This window comes from Galleria mellonella, unplaced genomic scaffold (assembly GCF_026898425.1).
Source record: "Galleria mellonella isolate WM207_F2 unplaced genomic scaffold, CSIRO_AGI_GalMel_v1 utg803, whole genome shotgun sequence".
NCBI lineage: Eukaryota > Metazoa > Arthropoda > Insecta > Lepidoptera > Pyralidae > Galleria > Galleria mellonella.
In genome coordinates, this window is record NW_026442160.1 from 331,306 (window position 1) to 349,184 (window position 17,879).

At 34.4% G+C, this 17,879-nt stretch overlaps 1 protein-coding gene across 1 annotated transcript in view; it reads right to left on the bottom strand.

Annotated features, from left to right (window-relative positions):
• Window positions 1–17,879, bottom strand: part of LOC113522500 (uncharacterized) — a 93,867-nt gene that overhangs the window by 41,627 nt on the left and 34,361 nt on the right. The gene's annotated exons all lie outside the window — the stretch shown is intronic.

Here is a 17,879-nt window from a genome sequence, read left to right on the forward strand (position 1 = left end):
TCACGGTAGAAACACGAATGGGACAGAGGTACCCAAGCAATCGACTTTTGTACAAAGTCTCTCTCTGGTAAATTTACTATCCTAAGTTGCATAAAAAAAATATGAGTATATGTATACAAATTTCATGATGATTGGTAAAGACTGTTAAGACTCTAAGTGGTAAAAGATAAACATAGAAAATCACTTTCACATTTATAATATTACTTGCTGTATCCCACGGCTTTACTCGCATGAATCAGTACATAAAATATCCTATGTACTAAGTTACGATACCTTACCCTAGACCTATCGGTGTACCGAATATCATTCAAATCCGTTCAGTAGTTTTAAAGTGAAAAGTAACAAACATATACCCATCCATTATTACAAACTTTCGCATTTATTATTATTTTTTTTTACGACACAGGGGGCAAACGAGCATGCGGCTCACCTGATGGTAAATAACTACCGCCGCATTATTATTATTATAGGTCATTGTCCTTAATAAACTTAATACAGATGTCGAGGGGGAAAGGGATTGTTAGTAATGGAGACTGAGAATCCCATTGCTAGCAATATACCCAACCAGGTCGACCTCCTCGCGGTTCCCCCTGGAAACTATCATGGTTAATTCCTGATGAATTCATCATGATGGGCTAACTGGCCTGTTTTCATTCTCATCTATCACCCTTCACTGGTGCTCCGCCAGCGTATCTCGTTAGCGCAGGCGGGGTTACCATACCATTTTCACCAATCAATACAGATGTCGATCAATCATCTATTACTCTACTAGACTAATAACATATTTTTTTATTATTATTTTTCACCCTAACAATGGCGAATCATAAAAAAAAAATTAAACGCCAAGTATGCACTCATTTCCCGGTACCTTCGACAAAATAATGATCTAGTAAAAACCATTGTAAAATTATGCCCTAAGGTGCAAATTACGTTGTCAGTGAAAGGAGAAATGTGTACGTGTTTTGTTGCGCGTGCGCACCGTTACCGGCCGTACTCGATGCTATTTTTAGACCTCGGAACTGGCTTGACAGCTTCGCGTAACTCTTGCACCGCAGCCTTCTAGCCTGCACCTTTGCTTATATCCAATTTTAGATCGATGTACACTCTAAAAACCTTAAATTCCGTTTACAAATACGACATCGACGGTACGACTGACGCATCGAAAGGCAATGCTTAAAAATTATCACAAGTTAAATACAAAAAAGGAACACAGAAAAAGATTGAGTATAAGAAATCTCTTTTATGAGATAAGTCCGCCGTTGTACTCGTTTATTTATTTATATGCTTTTGTACATTCACTTATAATATAGAGGTTATATTATAACAAAAATGTACACAGGTGGACTTATCCATTTAAGGGATTTCTTCCAGTCAACCTTGAGAACCAGAGAGAAGAAATTATCTATTGGGTTTGTATATAAAACATAACATATATGATGTAAAAATAATACAATAAATAATAAATTATATTATTAGTAGCCATATAGTTAGTAATATAGATAAACGCATTTTTTCTTAAAAACTCTGTATTCCATAATTTAAGACTTTGTTGTATAATAAAGTGTTGTAAACAAATAAAAAAGATCAGATATAAGTAAAAAAAAAATGTTACCACAGATAGTAAAGTCATCCATCAATCAATAGATGTAGCAACTGTATGCACTTCGCATGTCGCTTTTGCCCTAAGAAAGAAAAAAAAACTTACGGATCATGGCTCAATCTCAATTCGATGTTTCTATTTTAAATGTATCTAAAAAGAATTCAAATTACAAATGTTATTTTCGAAAGGATTTTAGTGTTGCAAGTGTTTGCCGTCGATAAATATACTTTTGAAATATCACGTTAAATAGTTTAGTAGTACAGTGATAAACACAATTGCGTTTAAAAAATAAATAACATTGTATTGTAAGCACTATGAGTATGACTAGCGTTTATAAAGAAATAACACTTTCAAAATTCACAGAGTAACATAAAAATAATTTCCAAAAGAAATTGACCATTATCTTTCTAACTCATGCGTTGTCAGTAAGTAAATGAAAAAAATATATACAAACTCACTGTTGACAATAGTTAATACGAACGTTTTTGATGATCATCGTAACGATTTCAGTTCTAAAGCGTTGTATAATGTTTTAACGCTTAAATAACTAACTTTATTTCTATCTTTCTTTACACTTTTTTACACCATTTATAAAAATAATAAATACAGTAAATTTTAATGTGAAGTGATACAAAAAACGACTTTATCGCTAAACAATCTCTTCCAGAAAACATTTTATTTCATTTATTTATTTTGTGATACATAGGTAACAATGGATGGTAAAACAAGATAAGTCCTCTATGATTAACCTCATCTATCGAGGTATACAAATTCTGATAGAGGACATTTAGAAAAAAATTAAAGGGCAGGTGGCACACTATTATATAGATACTTACCTATATATACAAACAATATTTCGACAGTACATACACTAAAATATATATATTTAATGTTCACTAATAGTAGGACTTAACAAAGGTTTGAAGCTAAGTGAGAGTTTTTCTTTTTTTTATGGGTGAAAATGGTATGGTAACCCCGCCTGCGCTGACGGGATACGCTGGCGGAGCACCAGTGAAGGGTGATTGATGAGAATGAAAACAGGCCAGTTAGCCAATCATGATGAATTCATCAGGAATTAACCATGATAGTTTCCAGGGGAAACCGCGAGGAGGTCGACCAGGTTGGGTATATTGCTAGCAATGGGGTTTTCAGTCTCCATCACTATCAATCCCTTTCCCCCCGCTAAGTGAGAGTTTGAGCGCATGGCTTAGAGATAGGTAGTGAGTCCCACAGGTGAATTGCCAACGGTAAAAGATTTAGAATAAATGAAACAAGAATTGTGATAATAAATAAATTTATATTACTTTACACTGTTATATTATTTGTTATCAAAACTAATAACGTAACCTTTACAATAATTGCAGCCTATTATTACCTAATTCCTTAAAATTGTACTATTTATTTTCATATTTCATATTACCAGAGGGAGACTTTGTACAAAAGTCGATTGCTTGGGTACCTCTTTCCCATTCGTGTTTCTACCGTGAAGCAGTTGTGGTGTTTGCATGGCTGCGTTTTAGTTTGAAGGGTAGGATATGGCATGAATAATAATAAATAAAAAAAAAGCGTGAAAGGGTACAGAAGAATAACACCTGAGTCCTCAGTAATGGCAACGCATGGGGAGGTATCATGGGCGAAACAGTATACTCTGTTATGTCCATATTTAGTGTTTGTTATATATACCATAATGCAATATGCAGTTGGTATTCCTATGAATAAATACATTGTTTTTTATTGATTAGCTTAGCGATAATAGCTGTTTCCCTTGTTCTGATAGCACAAACAAATTAACTTTATCTCCAGGAAGGTATTATAATTAACATTGATTTCGCGGCCCCGTTATTAACAATCCTATCAGGTTAACCACGATGTGGACAGATCACCACGTGGAAACCATCCATCGTGACGAATTCATAAGTAACTAACTTATGAATTGGTCACGATGAATCAACTGATTTCATCACTCATTGGTACTACACCAGACTTATAGCACAGGTGGTGGGGAAAAGGATTGTTAGCAATGAAGTTTGACAGCCCCATTGCTAGCAATATACCTTATTAGGTCGACCTCTACGTGGTTCCCCCTGGAAACCATCGTGAACAATTCTTGTTGAATTCGTCACGATGGGCTAACTGACCTACTTCATCCTCACCTATCATTCTTCACTGGTGCCCCGCCGGTGTATACCGATAGCGCGGGTGGGGTTACTATTCCATTATCATCCATTAAAAAAAATAGCAGAGGTGGGGTTAGCTTTCCATTTTCATCCCATATAAAAGTTCGAAATTCTTATATATATATATATATATATATATATATATATATATATATATATATATATATATATATATATATATATATATATATATATATATGGCGAGAAAATCCTTTACAAAAATTATAAGTCAAGACTTATTAAATTAGAATAATTTTTTTTAATTCCACTATCATTAGTACGTGTGCGATTGCCAACACTCGAATATTTGACCACCACTATTACTACCAGAAGTTTCACGACCTTCCTTATTAGTTGTCAATCTCTGACTGCCATTTCGTCCACGCACATTTTGCGACACGTGAAATATAAGTCGCAACTTTTGTCTTGATATAAAATACCGTCAGTGTATAAAATTTATCGATACAAATATATAATTTGATTACAAAATTCATATTGAAATAACACACCAAAACAACGACACCACTTTTTGCTCACAGAATACTTAATTTAAAACTGGCCTTGTCGTATGCTCGTAGCAATTCTAAACTCTAATGCATTATAATAAGAGCGTTCCATTTGGGTTCTCTTTGTTTGGCTCTGGTAACTATGGCAACCCACGTCTGTTAAATTGGCCGTAAAACTGGATGTTTTCCTGAACGTTACAAATGCATATTTATTAGGTCCAAAAGAGACTGAGATTTCAAAATTTTCCACGATGATTGAGATTAGATATTTCCTGGTTTAGATTTTGAACAAAAATAATGATAAATTAATATAAATTAAAATGAATTTTAAAGCTTGCACACAAGAACAATTCACAAATACACATCGTATTTTTAAGAGATAACAATATGAAGATATCTTTTTACGTATGTGTTGAAATATTCTTTTTTTTTTAATGGGTGATGATGGAATGGTAACCCCGCATGCACTGTCGATATACGCTAATAGTATGAGGTTTAACAGGCCCATTATTTGCAATACACCCAAACAGGTCGACCTCCACGCGATTCCCTCTGGAAACCATAGTGGTTAATTCTTGTTCAATTAGTCACTACGGGCCAACTGACCTGCCTTCATCCTTACCTGTCAACCTTTACTGGTGCCCCGCCAGTGTATACCGATAGCGCAGCCGGAGTTACCATTCTACTATCATCCATTAAAAAAAGCCATGGCCATGGCCATACCCATAAGAGATACAGCATGGGGTTCTTCAAAAGGAGGCTTTTGAAGAAACCCATGCTGTAGTCTCTTGGTAAAACCTCGGCAAGGAGCTCAGTTCACAACCTGAGTGTTCGTGGGAGGAAACATATCTGAAACCGCGCAGTACGCGACCATTGAGGCTGTAGGACATGAGGACGAACTCCTTGTCAATGGCGAGCCGTTCGATGGTAGAAAGTGGTTGTGGGCATCATATTGAACAATTCCTCTGAGCACAATCCGTTGTACAAACGATACAACGTATTCCGATCACGTGGACAAAGATGTTGACAATAACAACTTATAAAGAATAAAATAACCGATCGAAACGTGCTATTTTGCTATTTGGTGCACCCACAAATTACAATTGAGTGAATAACAAGCCACGATACTTCGATAGGGTTAAATGACCGCATACATTGTACGCCTGGCCGTTGATTAATGGAATAAGTATACCTCTCCATACAAAGTTAGACCATACTAACGGGGGGAGGGGGGAGGGTATGATAGTAATACGGACTACCAGTCCCATCGCTAGCAATATACCCTATCAGGTCGACTTTCACGTGGTTCCCCTTGGAAACCATTGTATTGAATGAACACTTGCAGGTGTATTCATCACGATGGACTAATTGATCTGTCTTTTCATCTCTCTTATCATCCCTCGCTGGTGCCCCGCCAGAGTATACCGTTAACGCAGGCGGGGTTACCACTCAATTTTTTAAATTTGATAAAATTAAAGATTCTAGATTAAGAAGGTTTTGACTGTGATGGATTTGTCAGTCAGTCATTCGTCATATTTATATATTATATATATATATATATATATATATATATATATATATATATATATATATATATATATATATATATATATAAGAACTGTATAGTATCCATTTTGTATCATTCTACCATCCCACTATCATGCTTTTACATAAGTATGCTAATATGTATTTAATATTCTGATTAGACGTGTTTCAATCATAAGTACCAGCTAATCAAACCAGCACCGATTATAATGAAGAAATACCAGGCCAACATAAGTTGGATGTAGTAAATAAATTATAATGGCCAATAAGAATATTGTAGTGATAACAAAAACATGATTCAACAACTAGTTTTATAATATACAAGTCAATATCTGCGTCTGGTGTTCTTACACGCTCGTCCATTTACGTAGATGGTAGGGATGTTACATAAATTATCGGCGTAACTAGATATGAATAAAATCATACGTATTAAAAAACAACGCTCTTGTGTTTACATCGGTGTTTCCCAACACGTGGGGTCCACGCCCCACAGGGGGCCAATTTGATAGTTAAGGGGGAGGGGGGGGGGGGGCACAATTAAAAAATGTAAAGATTCGTATATCTACTAATAATATAAGTCGTAGACATTTTTTGTTATAAAGTTGCAAACACGAGAAATAAATAAATTGTTTTGCACAAAAGAGCCGACTTCAATTGTGGAAAAACCGGTAATTTTAATTTAAAAACTAAACTACTGAATGTATAAAATGTCTTTGAGACTATCTATATCTTTATATATCTATATCCTTTCGGATAAAAAAAAATCTAAATCGATTTATAAATGACGGTGTTACGATATGAGGTAACAATCATAATAAAAAAATACAACCGAATTGAAGTCGGTTGAAAGCAGAGGGAATTTATTAAAAAAAAAGAGGTATAATACTGTTGATCTCCACATTTGTTGAATGGTTCTTAATCTTATCCATAGTTACAGTTAAATCACAGTCATAATTACAGTCACCATCGTACAACCCGCCATAAACTAAAATTTCATCCCAACCATCTGGACGAGTGGCGGTCCTCCACCGTGCGTTTTTCAAGGCACTTTCTTCCACGAACAACCACTCTTTGTGAGAGTGGTACTGATATTACCCATGCCTAGTAGTTGTCTTTATCTAAGGTAGCACTTTGAAACCTATACTTATAATAAATCTGTAGAGAGGTCAATTCTGTATATGAAATATATTTCTAAAATAACTATCAAGGGGTGATTAGTGACCGATACTGATGCCAAAAATGCAATCAGTAAAATTTTTGTCTGTTTGTGTGTCTGTCTGTATGTTCGTTATAGAAACATAAACTAATCGACGGATTTTAACGAAACTTGGTACAATCATTCTTTATACTCCTGGGCAGGTTATAGTATATTTCTCATCACGCTACGATCAATAGGAGCAGAGCAATAAAGGGAAATGTTGGGAAAACGGGAGAAGTTACTCCATTTTTAAGCTTCCGTCGCGTGTGCAGCCTTAAGGGCCACTTTTTAAAATGTAAAAATGTCCACCCGTGCGACACCGGGACGGGCCGCTAGTACTACAATAAAATGATAGTCAAGGAAGTCTATGTAAATTTATTTAATATATATACTTGCAATGTTCTATTAACATTTTGATTGCCTGTATTTAATGAATTGCACCTTTTGGTATCAAATTATGTTATTCACGTAATACAGTAAGTAATGGAGTCATCAACTACATTTTAATTAAAAAAAAAAAAAACTAAACAAGACTACACTGATAAAAAAATCAATTTAAAAAGAATAAAACAAGGTGATCCATATGATGTAAGCATTCCTACCATACCCCATACATAGACTGGTAGAGAATGCTATTAGCATTAAAGTAAGAGCGTTAATATGGCAACACTGCTATTATAATAATAATAAATAAATAATTTTAGTTATTAATATAAAATATATAATTTTAGTTATAAATAAATAAGTTTAGTTTGTTTGAATCGAAGCATTTGGCGTTCCATTGTTTCTGCCTACCCTAATGGGAGACAGGCGTGACAGATATGTACGAGTATGTATGTATGTAAATAAATAAATCTTTTATACCATTTTTTTACCCATAGTTTACAGTCATTGCGATGATAATTTACTTTTAATTAATTACAATTTTTACATGCCCCTCATAAGTCTAACTCGTATGTCCGTCTACAACATCTTAGCCCCGTAAGAGGTGGAATATCACAGCTATCAGCGAAAATAGTGATGACAGAGCAATAACATTACTATAATATACAAAATATTATTACATTATTAAATTACTAGCAAACCTGCACTGACTGCGCATGGGTTCTATACAAAAAAAAAACATTAAAAATAGCCTTTGTTATTCCGAAGAGATAGACTATTATTATTGTAGTACATTATTTTGATTGATCTCGTGCAGTTCAGCCAGTGATTACAATGTAAGCGCAAATAAATGTGTTTATTTACGACATCATATTAGAAACCTGTAAATTAATCAGTGTTTCTCTACAATATTATGCATGTATTTTACATTTAAACCTTCCTCTTGAATTACTTTATCTATTAAAAAAACCGCTTAAAAATACATGCCGAGGTTTTCTCAAGGGACAACAGCATGGGGTTCTTCAAAATGAGGGTAAAGAGGTGTCTTCACGATGGGCAGCGCGCGTGTAATACCCCTGGTATTGCAGGCTACGGTAACTGCTTACTATCAGGTGGGCCGTATGCTTGTTTACCACCTCAGTAGTATAAAAAAATATATGTAAATATAACATAGCCCATTTTTAGACAATTTTACATTCACACTGACTTCTAATTCTTTTCAAATAAATACTTCTAACTAGACACAAACTCAGACAAGAGCATTCGCAGCGCAGCTTCCGTGTCCTTGTTTTTTTTTTTTCATTAAAATGCTAATAACCAGTTAATCGTCTTTTTTCGTTATTTGCCTGGACGATGCGACGCCGACGCGGCGACGGTGCGAATAGAAATAACATATTTTTATGTATTACACTTATTTATTTATTTACAGAAAAATTAGAGGTACACTAATGTGATTATACATATATACCATTAAATATTATATAATTAACTATGTGGAAACTTTAGTTCTATTTCTATTTGAAAAATGTCACAATATTGTACACCGCTTTACCCGCTAACATTGATGCCTCTTTCCACTTTGGGTTTGCTGGAAAAGAACTCTTGTAGAGTTAAGCTCGCCTTTAAACATTTACTTACCTCTGTCATATTTTTATGTACTATCAGGGTATACAATAAAATATAAATAAATAAATATAAAAAAGGTAGTCTAGGGTTACAAACTAAGGCCTAATACGTTTTCACAAATAGTGACAAAATAGATTAGAGCGTGAAGCAACGAAAACAGGAATTAACAAAAAAAAATGGATAAAAAATGGTTGAAAAACAAAGTAAAAAGTAAATGTAATACTTGACTAAAATGTAGTCTTCTTATCAATATAATATATACTTAAACAGTCTATGATATTGTTTTATGTCTTACTAGCGACCCGCCCTGGCTTCGCACTGGTGCAATGCCGCACCGCTATGTCCCTGCATTTTAAATCTGTAATATCTTCGGAAATAATCATTTATATTACATGTTTTAAAGAGCCATATTGGTCTATATTAATTGGACAATGTATTTAAAGTACTTAATTGGATAAAAATTAATGCTGTATTGCTCAAAATCACTTCGTAAATAAGCCATTTTTTCCCGTAAAATGTAAAGGATAAAAAATGGTAATTGTGGGTTATCCATAAGAGATAGACATATACCATCCCGGACTTTTTTGTTGACCTTTTTAAGATATACAATACTGTAGTACATTATTTTGATTTATCTCGTGGTGTTCAGCCAACGTTTGCAATGTAAGCGCAAAAAAAATGTGTTTATTTACGACATCACATTAGAAACCTCTAAATTTGTCAGTGTTTCTCTACAATATTATGCATGTATTATACATATAAACCTTCCTCTTGAATCACTCTATCTATTAAAGAAAACCGCTTCAAAATCCATTGCGTAGTTTTGAAGATTTAAGCATACATAGGGACGGACAGACAGCGACAGCGACTTTGTTTTATACTATGTAGTGATTGTATTATAGGCATGGGTAATATGGATACCGATCCAATATCTATATATTGGGTTTCTCTGGACATTGATGGCGGAAAAAAGGTCATCACCCATTTCGATATCTCCCGTATCAGTAGGATACCTATTTTCGAATATGTATAGTCTGTCCACTGCTGAACATAAGCCTCCCAATTGGGGGATTTGCCAGTAATTGCCACGTTTGGCAAGCAGATTAGCACAGTTAGACTTTGAAGATGTTTTAAGATGGACGCTGCTGCCTGTCCCTCCTCCTCCCTTAGTCGTCTCTTACGACACCCACGGGAAAGGAAGGGGTGGCCTATTCTATGCCGGGACCACAAACAAATAATATTAGACTATAACAGATCAACAACAAATCTTATTAGTTTTAAATTTTATTCTAATTACTTGTTGATTTCAATAAAAAAAGACCCAGATACTAAATTTGTAATGTGCCAACTATAAAAAGTTTACTTTTTGACAAAAAAAGGCTATCAATAGACAGGTGGTGAATAACAATAAAATTTTATTATGTACCAATTTTTTACAAAATTTGCATTTATTATGTGATTGGAAATACCCGCGAAAACGGAAAAAAATGGTTGTTAAGCGGGCGATGTATCTCATTTATAAGATAAAAATCCCAATACATAATATATAAATCAAATGGCAATTAGTGGAACTCCACTGTTTTCTCAAGGGAAGGTCATAAACACAAATATATTTATTTTCTTTTAAACATAAATAATATAATATAAATTTATGAGTTTGTGCTTTAGAAAGTGTTGCCGTTAATTTTCTATTTTAAAAATTTACCCCACAACTGTCTCCAGTTTCAATTAATTACGTCAACTTAATGTTTATAAGCGTCACAGAGTTCGTAATGAGAAGACGAATTAAAAATTTAATTAAGACCATGGTTTTGAAATAACGTAATTAATAGTAATTGATAGTAATTTAAAGTAATTACACTTGCCATTTCTAGTAACATCTTTAACATTAAATATATGTACGGGCTTAAAAGGACTTGTATCCAGAGCCGTAAAACATGTTAATAAAAAAAAATATATATGTATTGTATATTGACAAGCCATGAGCAAGGTTTTTGGTGCAAATGTATGAGTGACCAAGTATCACTGTACGCAGAAGTTCATCGATATTATTTTATTGATCCGAAGTATCTAATTTATTAATTAATCTGTGACCGAGGCCTTGATAAATTTTATCTACACATGCTTATCTTTATGGGTTCCGTATTAACCGAGATTAGAAGTGTCCAGCGAGGTCATTTGCAAGGTGAGTCATTTGGATTTATTAATACAATTACGGGTCTTCTTTCACCGTTGACTTAGGTAACAGCGGCCTCGGGGCGAACTCCTTTGCGCCAGCTGCGACTCCGGGACGATTACTCCCAGATCACTAGCGCTAATGTATTTCAGGCAAGCAATCTTTTCTCATTTTACTGGTCTTCTAATCGGGGTGTAGGATTTTTCTCTTTCTCTTTTTTTTTAATATATATAAATAAATATATATAACTACGGAACATAAAAATATACTACGAAAATTTAATTAGCTTATGTATGTATATATTATTATTAGTTTAATATAGTTGCTTTTCTGATCGATATTTTTTTTGTTTTAAACTGTATACATAAAACTTTAGACACCAGAGGACGCCACCATCAAAACAGAAGGTAGTACTTTCAGATTACACTAGATACTACTAACAACATTGATATTGCATATTGTTGTTTTATATATATAAATCTATAAAGCAGTGGTAGGTTTTTCGACAACCTTCACCAAACCATCACCTTTTAATGATCGCGTGCTCATTCCTCGAGCAATACAAACATCTTTAATATAATATCTACGAATGTTTGTTTTCGTTTGGGTGTCTACATACATAAAACATTTAAGTACATCTATCAGTTCTCTAGTACTATAGTTCAAGCTTAAGGAGTAAACGTTTTATTACCATTCGTTGTATTATTTATTTACTTAATCAGATAGGTCGTCAGCTTGATCAATACTTCAAAATAACTATGTGTTTTTTTTATACTACCAAGGCGGCCAACAAGCATACGGCCCATTCGATGGTAAGCAGTGACCGTAGCCTAAGAACGCCTGCAATACCAGGGACATTACGCGCGGGGTTTCGACCCTAAAGGGATCTCTTTTTTTAAGAATCCCATGCTGTAGTCTCTTAAAAAAAACCTCAACAGGGAGCTCATTCCATAACCTGAGCGTTCGTGAGAGGAAACATCTCTAAAACAGCGTTTTACGCGACCATCTAGACTCTAAGGTATGGGGGTGAATGCTTGACGACGAACTGCATGTTGGAAGAAGGTGGCCTTCCTCTGAGCACATTCATTGCACACAAATACTGAACAAATAGTATAGCAAATAAGTTAAATATTAAAGTAAATTTGATTTCCATTTTATGTCCTAAATACTCGTATATGAAAACATAAATAGACTATCTACTTACTACCAGAGGGAGACTTTGTACAAGTCGTTTTTTTGGGTACCTCTGTCCCATTCGTGTTTCAACCGTGAAGCTGTGTTTGCATGGCTGTGTTTCGGTTTGAAGGGTGAGATGTGGCGTGAATTTACTGGGTACAGAGGAATAACACCTGAGTTCTCAGGAATGGCAACGCATGGGGGGTATCATGGGCGAAACAGTGTACTCTGTTATGTCCATGGTATTGCTCATGTCGTCATGTCTATAGGCGACGGTTACTACTTTCAATCAGGTGGGCCGTCAGCTTGTTTGCCATTCTAAGTTGTATAAAAAAAATATCTAAATTTAAAATTCCATTGACAAAAAAAAAACTGTTTCTGAAGTAAACAAAATTAGTAAGGTGCTAGTAAACTTCGTGGAGCACTTTGCAACAGCACTTTGATGATATATTGTGTGTCCGCCTATACTTAACATTGACTAGCGTGAATATAAAGATCGGTAAGGATACGTCCCTTGTGTTATACAATCAATAAAACTTTCCAATGCCTAGTTCTGATATGTCAAAGTCTAGTTCAACGTCCATGAGCAGCCATGGTTACTGACCTCGTTAGAACGTAAGTGGTATTTCATTCACAGTTAAAATTAACTTTAGATAGCGTGAGGCTTGGAAACACAGAAATAAGCTAATCTACGAAATAGATTTCTACATTATACCGTTCAGGAATTTTTTTTTTATCTAATATATTTTTTTAAATGACATGGTAATCCCGCCTACACTATCGGTACACCGGCGGGGTACCAGCGAGAGGTGACAAGTGAAGATGAAAAGGCAGGTAAATTTTTGTTAATGGGTGATAATGGAATGGTAACCCCAGCCGCGCTATCGGTATACACCGGCGGGGCACCAGTGAACGATGATAGGTGAGGATGAAGTAGGTCAGTTAGCCCATCGCGACGAATTGAACAAGAATTGTTCACGATGGTTTCCAGGGAGAACCACGTGGAGGTCGACCTAATAGGGCATATTCCTAGCAATGGGGCTATCAAACTACATTGCTAGCAATCCCTTACCCCCAGGCAGGTCAGTTTATCGTTGAGTTCGTCACGATGGGCTGTCACAATAGTTTCCAGGGGGACCGCGTGTAGGTCGACCTGATAGGGTATATTGATAGCAATGGGGACTAACCTTCCCATTACTAACAATCCCTCCCCCCCCCCCCCCTCTAATGTCATGTACTAATTTGTATAAGGTATACACATATACACTACTTGCAGATTGCAAATACAATGACAGAGGCTAAATCCAAATAAAATACACTCGTGTGCGTGAAATGTAAAGGTGCGTCTGACAGCAATTCTTAAAAAAAAATATAGAAAAATATCGGTTCAGAAATAACAAAAACATTACATAAGATACATAGAAAAAAATACAAGGGTATTTAGATATATAGATATGTAGTATTTATTTAAATGTAATTTTTCAGGTTGCTTAAAAACCCAGAAGTATAGCCCCATATCTCACAAATGAAGGAGACAGGAGTTATTGGCTGTATATAATAATAATACGTTTAATTAAATTAAAAATTTTACGTAACCCCCGAAACGTCTAAATAGATCTTCATAAATAGTAGCCAAGAATCATCTCGATTATAGTTTTCAAAGAAAAAAATCACACCATAATAGGTCCATTCGATTAGGAGCTATGATGGGACACAGGACAGACACACGTCAAATTTATAACACCCCTCTTTTTGTGTCGGGGGTTAAAAAAAGACAGAAAGTAATAGACATAAAACCATTAACTATCAGAGATACTAGAATCATCTACGGGGAGATCTAGTTTAAACTGTAACAACAACTTAAACCTAAAAGAAAATTACACAAAGATATGTGGAATAAAATTAGCATTTTCCTAATATAGAAATGAAAAGTAGGTAGCCGATTGCATAGGTAGAATTCATAAAATACACAAGAAGAGTGTTTCAAAATTCAGTCTCTGTGCTAAACATGCAGAAAATCAATTATATGCGGTTATGTTGCACGTGTTATAAGTATATGAAATGAAACAAGTCAATTAGTCATATTTCTATGGCAATGTATTGTAGCAAGTATAATAATATATCGTTTAAAAAATTGACTACAATCGTGTTTAACCTATTTCAAACAATAGCTCCTCACAAGAGAGTTCCGTATTAATTGAATCTTATTTTATTCGGGGAGAAGGGGGCGAATAATTAAGAACTGTCTTTTAGAAATCGTTTAAAAAGTAAAAAAGTATATGGAACCGTACCTTTACCAATCAAGGGTTAATGCTCCGACTAACCTTTCGGTTCGAACAACAGACAAACTAAAAATAATGTAATGTAAAGTTTAAATACAACATTCAAATTATGAATTTGGTACAAAAGTAATAGACAAAACTGTTTAATAGCTAAGAGAGGGTTGTAAAAGATTTGATATTTCTATTAAGACGGGCTTTTGTATTGTATTGTAAAATCTTTATTGTACATAACTCAGATTAAACACTGGTAAATGATTTAATATACAATGGCGGACTTATCTATATATGCTATATTTCTTTATAAAAACTTGCAAAAAATAAAAAATTCACAATGAATGTCCGCCATAGTTTATCGTACAATATGTTACAGTCACGCTCACAGTTTACTTTTACTAGCTGCTGATATCTCGATTGGACTACATGAATATTGTCAATAAGTAACTGTAGCTACACTAAAATCAAATTAACTATTTTATTTCTCTTTTACACACTAAGAACATAAAAGCAGTTTCAAAAGACAATCGTTAAATGTACTTGTAAATGCGTAGCGATTCGCCAACCAACGCATAAACCGTGTAAGGTCTTTGTTAATTATTTATATAAGTTCCTTCGATTTTTAAAATTATAATGAAATGCCTATAAACGTATGATGGTCCTAATATTCCAACATTAAATCTCTGCACAATTTTTTTAAATATTTCAAATTCATTCTTGGAATCAATGCTTCATGCTTCGATTGATATAAACCATAGAAAGAGGACCGTAGATGTTGTCCTTAATCTAAGAAACAAAGCGATCATACATGAATGAGTGAGACAATTCCTTTTTTTTTTATAAAGCTCGACACGTGTTGGTACAACAAATGCTCGCAAAAGCAAGATTCGATGTACAATTTACATGATCAATCCGTGAATTAACTGAACACACTCCCTTTGGTTCCACAGAAAATCAACGTTCAGACTTTATGTTTGAATGCTTAGAACACTTGGCTGTGTGGTGACTATTTTGGTTGCATAATTCCTAATTAGGTATAAGTTTATTTCTATATTTCCTTTTTCTTTAAGTTTATAATTGTTTATGTTTTAGTTGTAACTGTTACTAATGTGCGCGAAATAAATATTTTTCTTTCTTTCTTTTCATTCCAATTTACCGCTAGATCCTTGTCGGCTTATTGGATGCAAAACATCTTTTCACCTTATTTAATATTCTCAGTTTCTCGGATGCCTTTCAATTATGTTTTTATCATTTACAATATACGAACAAGGATTTCTCAATGAAATAACGCCCTCGAATGTTAGTCTCACCAAATTATTTGTAATCGGAACTAACCGTATTTAAATTAAATGTAAATAATGGGCTTTTATTGAGAACTGTATGTAGGTAGCAACATGTCTTTTTTTAATCTTCGTATACACACCGACCTTTAGTCGAACAAACTAATTATGCAAATGGACAATCCATGAGTGTGGTTTATATGAAAAATATGTATTCAAACTTCACGTCTGTCGTCTGTAAGACTGTATTTATCCTTGCTTACGTTATTATTGCTCATTCAACGAATCGTGCGTTTCCAATAATTTGATATAGCAATCGTGTTTTTCATTGGAATTTATATCTTGCTTTTATATTTTCTTGTTCTTATCCTTATTACATTTAAATATTCAATTATAATATATCAAAATTAACGCCAACATTAATTTAATGGCCAGCGTGTAGTCCCGGCGTAGAATTGGCCATCCCTCCCTTTCCCTTGAATGTCGTAAAAGACGACTAAGAGAGGGCGAGGGATGGGCAACAGCGTCCCTCTTTAAACATCTCCAAAGCCTTACTGTGGTTGTCAATCCGTTTACCAAGCATGACAACTACTAGAAAAACCCCCCTAGGGGGAGGTTTATGTTCAGCAGTGGACAGTTAAAGGCTGATATGGTGATGATGATAATGATGACATGGTAGTAATTGCGTGGACACTTCGTGGTTTCTGAATACTAATATAACGTACTTTCTGTAATTCTGTATTTTTGTAATAATAAATAAATAAATAAATAAAAACTTATAAGTATACATATAAGTTCTCGTCACCTCACCAATATCATCTATATGCATCCGTTTAAAGTGGCATACATACATATTACGTTACTTTAAATATTTTCCCACGATTAGTTACTTGTGTTCAAGGAAAACCGCAAGTATCAATTGATGTCAATAACTGCAAAATAACTGTTACAGTTACTAATTATATTTAAATACTGTACAATTAGAGTTTTAAATTCTAATATTAGGAGGAAGGGATTGTTAGTAATGCGGACTACGAATACCATTGCTAGCAATTTAGGGTATATATTTTTTTATACAACTTAGAATGGCAAACAAGCTGACGGCCCACCTGATGGAAAGTAATAACCGTCGCCTATAGACATGAGCAGTACCATGGACATAACAGAGTATACTGTTTCGCCCATGATACCCCCCATGCATTGCCAATTTGCCATTCCTGAGAACTCAGGTGTTATTCCTCTGTACCCTGTTTTACGCCATATCCTACCTTTCAAACCGAAACACAGCCATGCAAACATAACTGCTTTACGGTTGAAACACGAATGGCACAGAGGTACCGAAGCAAACGACTTTTGTACAAAGTCTCCCTCTGGTAACTATTAATATTTTAGCAGTGGGATTGTATCGATCTCTCTGTGGTTCCCCTTGGAAACTATCGTACTGAATATGCACTTTTTCTTACGCTCTTTTTTAATAACCGCATGCTGTGGTCAGCTGCACAAAACCTGAGTAAGTGAGATGACTCAAGATCCATATGTCTTGCTTAACCATTTTTAGTGTATTTATTTATTTTATTCCATTTTAATACGGAATTTAAAAAGTGTAAAGAAGATACATGGCGCCCTATGTCACACTCGACATCAGTGACGTTACCTTGTAGATTAGTACTTATAAATTTAAATTTGGAACATAATAAAATCGTGTTACCAACAGTGCAAATAGTAAATTCCAAAATACTTATAACACATAACGAGTGACCGCAATTTGAGTAATTCAAATGAGAATTTTTGTATGTTAGATTTATCATGCACTAGTATTTTAGTGAACAAACGGGGAATCTATTTTCCTCGTTGTTGCAAGTTCATTGGCCGAGTTCTATCTTTGGCATTCGGTATAGGTCAATAATTTTAAATGTCCCCAAGGTCTTATATTAT